At 32.4% G+C, this 8,231-nt stretch overlaps 1 long non-coding RNA gene across 1 annotated transcript in view; it reads left to right on the forward strand.

Annotated features, from left to right (window-relative positions):
* The window catches only part of LOC107635030, a 15,758-nt gene extending 9,201 nt beyond the window's left edge, over positions 1–6,557 (forward strand). The window contains exons 5-13 of the long non-coding RNA XR_001619101.2: positions 2,877–2,963; positions 3,053–3,172; positions 4,160–4,304; positions 5,015–5,097; positions 5,218–5,281; positions 5,370–5,498; positions 5,815–5,886; positions 5,983–6,111; positions 6,199–6,557. This is a non-coding gene — a long non-coding RNA (uncharacterized LOC107635030). The remainder of the gene's footprint in view (positions 1–2,876; positions 2,964–3,052; positions 3,173–4,159; positions 4,305–5,014; positions 5,098–5,217; positions 5,282–5,369; positions 5,499–5,814; positions 5,887–5,982; positions 6,112–6,198) is intronic.

Consider the following 8,231-nt stretch of genomic DNA (forward strand, 5'->3'; position numbering starts at 1 on the left):
TATTAAATATTATTAATTTTTAAGTTATAATAAAAAATCAAATATTAGAATATAATTTATTTTTTAAAAAATTTATAATTCTATAATATTATTACTAATAAAAATACTAATATTTTTCTAATACAATTACATTCATATATAGTATTTAAGTAACAGGGTATTAAAGTTCAAGATGTTGATTGATATGATGTAATAAGAGAATATCTATGACTAATTAGAAGGCAATAATTCAAAAATCAAACTATTTAAAAACCTTTTTACATAACAACATTAAAGGAAAATATCTATGAAGCAAAGAATATATAATTTTTTTTGAGACAAAAAGTGTACAGGTTATCAAGATAAATTAAATTCACAAAAACATATCAAAAGCCGAAAGTACTTGGGGAATGAAGAAGAGCATAAGGGGATGCATATCATGCATCCTGCCATACGGGACACTGGACGTGATACGAATAGTTCACTCCAATGGCAGAATTGAAGAGATCACCACTCGCACCATCAACGCTGCTGACGTCATGAGAGTTTATCCTAACCATGTCCTCAAGAACTATTCTTCCCCCAACCTTCTCATCGTTCCTCCCCCACCTTGACCTCTGTCGCGACAACATCTACTTTCTCGTTTCCCTCTCTCCCCTCCCAACCAACATGCTGCAGTAGCAGATCAGCAGCTCTCCTACCCCACTCACACAAGCACTAGCAGATCCCGCACCCCGCAGTCTTACTCTCTGGAGGCCTCACCTTGACACCATCTCTGAGTCCCCGCCGCCATCCTCTCACCATCTGTAACCGCTAACGGGTTTCCTTTAAACTTTTAGGTACAAACATTTTTCTAACTGTCCAACTCTTCACAGTTCACATATGTGGCTGATGATTATGTTGATTGCTATCTTCTTTTTTTCATTAGTAAACAAATTAAAAAATTGGTATCAGGGTCAAATTAATAATTTTAAGAATATAACTCATTTAATCTATGTCATGTGTCAAAAATCTAATATATTATAATCTATTCAACGAATGGACCGTGCCGGGATATACCTAGTTCGCATCAATGTTTTTCATGGAATCCAGACACGTGTGCTTGAAGATACTTTTTATGTAATAGTGTTATGTACATATGTACATAGGATTAAGGAGGGGGCGGGGGCCTAACATGGTGCTTAATGTTGGCCCCAATAGTGCTTCTTCAAGGTACAATCTCACTTATTCTACTTTGAGTAGAAAACAAGCCATTTTTCAATCCACTTGTTTAATCAACTAAATAAAACAGACCAAAATATTATGATAAAGAAAAAAAAAACAGACAAAGAATAGTAAATTTTTGTCATACTTGTATATAATAACAAACAAGTGTAACTACTCGTGTCATGCACGTGATAAGATCGAATAAAATATTAAAATGATAATTAAATAAAAACAGAAAAATAGGATTATAAAATTTGTAAAAAATAATAATAAATAAAGTAAACCTCTAATAAAATTTTCATTAAAAATTTAAATTGTAAACAAATTAAAAAATTGGTATCAGGGTCAAATTAATAATTTTAAAAATACATTGGTACTTTAGTTTACTCTATTGAACGAATGGCATCCAACAAAGAAAAAGTGATGTTTCACCTAAGAAGGGTTAAGCTTTTGGTTGTACATCATGTGATTTCCATTTAACTGCATTTCTCATACATAATTGTGCTTAGTTGCTTAGTGCTTTATGTAATTTGCCAACTTATTAAATATGGAAGATAAATGCAAGTGAGTTTTAGAATAAAAAATGTAGGGAGAGAAAAAATATATATAAAGAGAAAAGAAGAAAGCGTATGTATTGTGGGTAGGAAATGGAAGGATGTGGAGAATGAAGAAGAGCATAAGGTGATGTATATCATGCATCCTACCATGCGGGGCACTGGACGTGATCCGAATAGTTCACTCCAATGGCAGAATTGAAGAGATCACCACTCGCACCATCAACGCTGCTGACGTCATGAGAGTTTATCCTAACCATGTCCTCAAGAACTATTCTTCCCCCAACCTTCTCATCGTTCCTCCCCCACCTTGACCTCTGTATCTACTTTCTCTACTTTCTCGTTTCCCTCTCTCCCCTCCCAACCAACATGCTGCAGTAGCAGATCAGCAGCTCTCCTACCCCACTCACACAAGATCCCGCAGAGTTTGATGTTTGATGCCTGCAAAATCAAATCATGAGTCCTTCCGGTCACTTGCCGTCGCAAATCCTCCGTGGATGCTCCCTCCGCTGCTTCCGTGGCTCGAGTTGGAGAGTTTGATGCCTGCAAAATCAAATCATGAGTCCTTCCGGTCACTTGCCGTCGCAAATCCTCCGTGGATGCTCCCTCCGCTGCCGCTCCCTTCCGTGGCTGCTATCCCCTAACCCCTTCACTGCCGCTCTCTCTGGCGCCGCTCCCTTCCTCGTCCAGGGGCCCTTCCATTGATGCTTCATTGCTGGTTTTGAGAGCAGGTAAACCCTATTTATTAAACTCTGTAATCAAACCATATAACAAAAGAGTGTTGAAGTTTAATTTAATTGGTTTGTGTGTATATCTATACAGTTCCAACACTAAGTCCAATTCCACGATTCCTGAGATTGACACGGTTGGATTGTTTTTAATTTTAAAAGATTGTGATTTGTGATGGCTGGTACTCTTTGTGCGGACGATAGGGATGTCTTTCTTTAGTGTAACTGTCTAATGATTTCAAATTCCTAACAATTTGATGTTGAAGAAAGCTTCAATTTTTCTACCTTGTTGCTTTGGCTGCTATTTCTAAAAGGCTACATAGTACTTACATTTCCTTTGACATGTTATAAGAAATTGATACCACTAGACCAACCATTTATTCATTAAATACTCATGTTTTTCTCATAGATTGCGTTGAAGAATATGATGGAGGAATTGAACAAGAGAATCTCTGATTTAGAAGAGAGAATTGCAAAGGAAGAATCAGATAAGTTGGTAAGAATGCTTAGTTGAATATCCCAACTGAAGAGTCTATTTTTTCCCCTCTTGCTTAATGGCCTAAGTTTTCTTGGATTTGAAACTAGGAAGCAGATAATCGTTAGAGAAGAAAAGGAAGCAAGGAATGCGGCTGAGAAAGTTTGTAAAGAGAAATCAGCTGATCTTGAGCGGATTCAGGACAAGAAATCAGCTGCCGAGCGAATGGGGTAATACTGTGCTATATTCTAGAAAAGATAGTCATTGATAAACTGGTCTGTCAGGCAAAAATATTTCTCTCTTGGGTTATTCCTCAATTGATTTAATACTGCTAGCCATGTTTTATTTTATGCATAGTATTCATTAGTAATTAATTTGTAAAAGAAATCTCAAATTTGCAATGAAGGAAACAATAAGGCAACATATTATTAAGATTCCTCGTATCAAGTACTGTCGTTGAGGTATTATTTTATTTTTGTGAGCTGAAGGTGGAGTTTGTATTCAATTCAAATTTCAACCATCATCACGGTCTTTTGATTCTTTTTTATGAAAGAGGAAACATTACTGACAAAGAGAGAAGGATGTGCAAAAGAAAGGGATACAAAAAAATTTGGATTAAAAAAAAAAAAGCAGTAGTGCAAAGCTTTTCAATCTCTCTGCAACTCTGAGAAAGATACTCTAAAAGATCAGGCAGCTTGCACCATATAGTTTGAGTCATTTAACAACCACAGTTGTTTGAAACAACTCTTTATTATTGTAAAATGTCAAAGTTAGAAGGGAACTTCTCTAAGTATTTATGGCTCTTGATAGGTTTTTGTGAATTTAATTTATCTTGATAACCTATAACCTCTTGATTTTTTTCCTAATAGTATTGAACCCCACTTGATTTTGTTTCAGTCTATATATTGGGCTAGTCTAAGTGCTATTACTAATTTTCGCATTAGTATACTTTTCGTTTTATTTTCTTTGTATTAAGTGTTGTCAGCAAACAGAGACAAAACTAGCATGAGTATGGGCAATAACAGAAAAAAGAAAAAGAAAAGGAAAAGGCTGTTGTGTCATTGAATTCTCCTTTTATATTTGCACTAGTGGAATTACTTGGTAACTGTAGCTATCCTTAATCTGAGATGCTATGCTTCAGATATTTTTCAATTAGAAACTAATCTGATCTAGGTTTTCCTCCCTCTTTCTTGTACTGATTACTTTTTTTATAATAGGTGTTTGGCTCTTGGTACAAAGCGTATGGCTAGGTTGAATGCCATCGTTCGGTCTTTGCCTTCTGTTGAAACCTTGGGTTGCACCACTGTAATTTGCAGCGACAAAACTGGAACACTAACTACTAATATGATGTCAGTTGCAAAGGTGAGTGTTATTTGTCATTGATCAATGAACATTGTATTCATCTATTTGTTTTATGTGGATTTTTTAATTGCCATGAGTGCCATATGCCAGAGAACTTTACCGTTGTCACGGGATCTTGTATTGACTTATTGATGGTTACACTGCTTTATTATTTTGTTTTACATTTGTAAAGAGGTCCTCTTATCCTCCGTCTTGTATAATCCTTCTCTTCATCTTAATAAAATTCTTCTTTTCATCAATAAAATAAAATCTCACTGCTCATGATGTTTTTTTCAATTAAGAATGTTAAATACATGGCTTCTTCCTGAAATTAATAGAGCCCTCTATTATCATTTCATGGGGCGGGGGGGTCCTCATGTCGTTGTTGCTTTTATAACAAGAAGTATATGAGATCTGATATTTTGTTATTGAATTTTACTTGGTTATTTTTTCTTCAATGCTCTGTTTTCTTAGCTTAAAGGACAAATTCCAGTAAAAATTGTAGTTTTTTGTCGACTATGGAATGAAAATATGTCCTAGAATTCATGTTATTATTATTATGAGGGTATCAAACTATAGTGAATTAAAGTAGATTGAGGGAGGAATAATGAAATGTATTTGCTTATTTTGAATCAAATATTGGCCTCAGAATTATTTCTAAGCATTGATTCATAATGAGTATTCCAGTTTTTTCATGGTGTTGCTGAGACTTGCCTTGCCTTATTTTACAGCTTTTGGACCTGCAAGGTGTTCAATAAACAATGGAGGTTGTTGGTCAGAAACTAAAAACAAATTAACTTTCTCAGCTTGCTCAGTTCAGTACTGCTTAACCAACTCTTATTCACGTTTCTGGTTGTTATAAAATAGTAAATATTTATTGAATCAATTTCCTTGTTATGCTTCAAAGCTTACCGAATTCAGTTTATGTGTAAAGGAATTTATAGTAAATGGTTGTCGTTGCCCAGTTGGATTCCATGGGGATGGATACAAATGTGAAGGTAATATCTGTTTCCACTCATGCAACTCAAATGACTAATTTTGGAAGAATATAATTCTATTCTTAAACTTCTCTTTTGGTTTGATCAGATGTCGATGAATGCAAGGATCGAAGCGCTTGTCAATGTGATGGCTGCACCTGCAAGAATACATGGGGTAGCTATGATTGCAAATGCAAAGGAAATGTTTTTTACATGAGGGAACAAGATGTTTGTATTGGTAAGATACTAAGCTAAGCACGAATAAGATTATAGTTTCAGATTAAATGAATCAGACTATAGCCATGGATTTTTAAGTGACAAAATAGTTAGTACTTAATTAAACATTCAGTCTAAAACCTCTAATACCAATTGCTTCCAATGCACTACATATTGATTCAAAATAAAAGCACCAGATTTTCCTTACTCTAGGATCCTAAGAATTATTTCTAAGCATTGATTCCTAATGAGTATTGTTTTGAGCTTTTAAGTGTATTCATTCAATAGTGTGCCTTTTTCAATATTTACTGAAATGGTAGTTTTGAAACATTAATTAGGATGCTGGAAGCAAACAATTTTAATGGAGTTGTTCCACCTGAACTTGGGAAGCTGATCAACTTGCAGACCTTGTAAGACCTTTGTTCCATTTATACCTTTTAATGATATGATTTTTTCTTGATTTTAATTATTTCTTAAAATCTGTTTCTGAAATATTACCATTGAAGGGTACTGTCATCAAATCAGTTGACCGGGAACTTACCATCGGCACTTTGAACTTTCCCCACCATACTCAACAGAAAATGGAAGGCACTGCTCCTATTTCCGAAGGTCTCCTCCTATCAAAGATCTTCCAAGTACTTCTCTTCCTCCTTCTTGTCCTAATAATAATAAGCCTAATAGAAAAAGCCAAATCCTAATATGTGTTAATTTTTAAATAAAAGGTGTTGAGGTAGATCTGAAGTGACATGGTTAGAGGAGACTCAACCGCCGAAGAACTTGATGTAAAATGCTAGTTTATAATTTAAATGGAAATTATTATGTGTCTGCATATTGGTGAGGTAGGGATCACTCCTGAGTCTCAAAGCTTCAAGGATGATGGATTAGGCCCTCCACCAGCAAAATGGAAAGGGAGTTGTGGCCCTTTTGCCAATTTCTCAGGATGCAATAAGTAAATTTCATTTCTGTGTTATTTGTATTTTTTTTACATTGAATTTATTTACTCTCATCAACCATTAAATTGGTTATGATATCTACATTATATGAATGAATAATTATGAAAAATCAACTTTTAATTAGTTAATATTAGTAATTTTTTTTATAAAAAATAATTGATTGATATTATCTAAAAAAATTAGTTTTCTAATAAAATTCATAGTATTAATACAATCAGAGAATAAAACAATAATATGCAGGAATAGTTATACAACATATGCAAAGTTCATAAGAGATTAAAGCTTGTCATATCAGCTAATTATCATCTTGTTTTTCCTTAAACATTTTTATTTTAATTTTCAATTAAAAATGTAATCCGGTGTAGTTGTACGGTAAGGCATAGATAATTGTGGTGCACCAAAACATTTTTCATATTCGGGTAACATTTGTTTCAAATAATTATTACTACCAATGCGTTGCCTACTATACACAAGGCACTGTTATTAATACGTGATGATTGACATGAAAACTATTTCCTTGAAGAAGGGGTAAAGGGCTAAATCCATTTTATGGCTGTGAGTAATCACTTTAATAAAATCACTTGAGTAATTACTTGAATGTCACATGATATTTTAGGAAATATAAATCTCATATCTCATATATTCTCATATATATACTACAAAGGAGTTAAGAGTCATCCTATAAAATTTTAAATATTCGAATAAAATTACATCTAATAAAAAAATAGTAGAAACTCACATGAATATAGTTAAAATTATTTTTACATAAAAATGCAAGTTCACATGTATTATTTAAATGAAACCAAACCAATTGTTTTTTTTTTTCTTTATATTATATAACTGAATTATTCCTTAGAAATAAACCGGTTTTTAGTTAAACCTTAACATGAGAGGTGTCAATCTCTAAGGCTGCATCTTTATATGAATAAAACTCTATTCATCTTGGTGTGAGTAATCACTTTAATAAAATACTTATGGTTAAGAGAGAGCAGTACATAGGCCCTACTCTACTATAAGAAGACCTTGACGGCAAAGATAAATATAACTAGGTTGTAAAAAATTAATTTTTTATATTTTTTTTTTCACTGCTATGTGTTTGATTTGAATAGAGCTTGTAATCATTTGCACTGTTATTTGAATTCGAAATTTATTTTGTATTTAAATATTAGTTTTTTAATATATAAAATAATTATAGCAAAAATTATGTCACTAATTTATTTAAAATGGGAATTCTTATCTGAATTTGCCTAAAATTACAATGGAGGATGCTGGTTGATCTGGGCACAAAAATTTTATAAACAACAATTCGTTAGTTGCATCGGTATTATTCAAAATTAGCAGCTCAATAGGCATGTTAGTGCCTGTTCAGCCGTTTTTCTATTGTTTTTAAAAAATTAATTTTAATTTTTTTGTTAATATATTATTCATTTTTTAAATTTATTTTATAAGTATTCTTTTATTTTAATATTAACGTGATCTTATTTATATCATATTTTGTTAAAATTAAAATTATATTAATAATTATTATTGTCTCGTCACTATTAACCTTGTTTTATTCCCTTTTCTTGTTTTCTTTTTCTATTAACTCCAACCGCAATCAATTACCACCATATTATTATAGTAGCTCTCATTTTTGTTCATCGCCTTGATCTATAACTATCCATAATATTAACTTTAGAGTTGTTAAATCATATTTTATCATTTTAAAAAAAAATTTAAGATATCAAGCATTCAAAAATTTTGTATAGAATAATTAAATAAAAAATAAAAAAATCTATAAGTTATTAAATTTTTTTAATATA

Source organism: Arachis ipaensis, chromosome B04 (assembly GCF_000816755.2).
Source record: "Arachis ipaensis cultivar K30076 chromosome B04, Araip1.1, whole genome shotgun sequence".
Classification (NCBI taxonomy): Eukaryota; Viridiplantae; Streptophyta; class Magnoliopsida; order Fabales; family Fabaceae; genus Arachis; species Arachis ipaensis.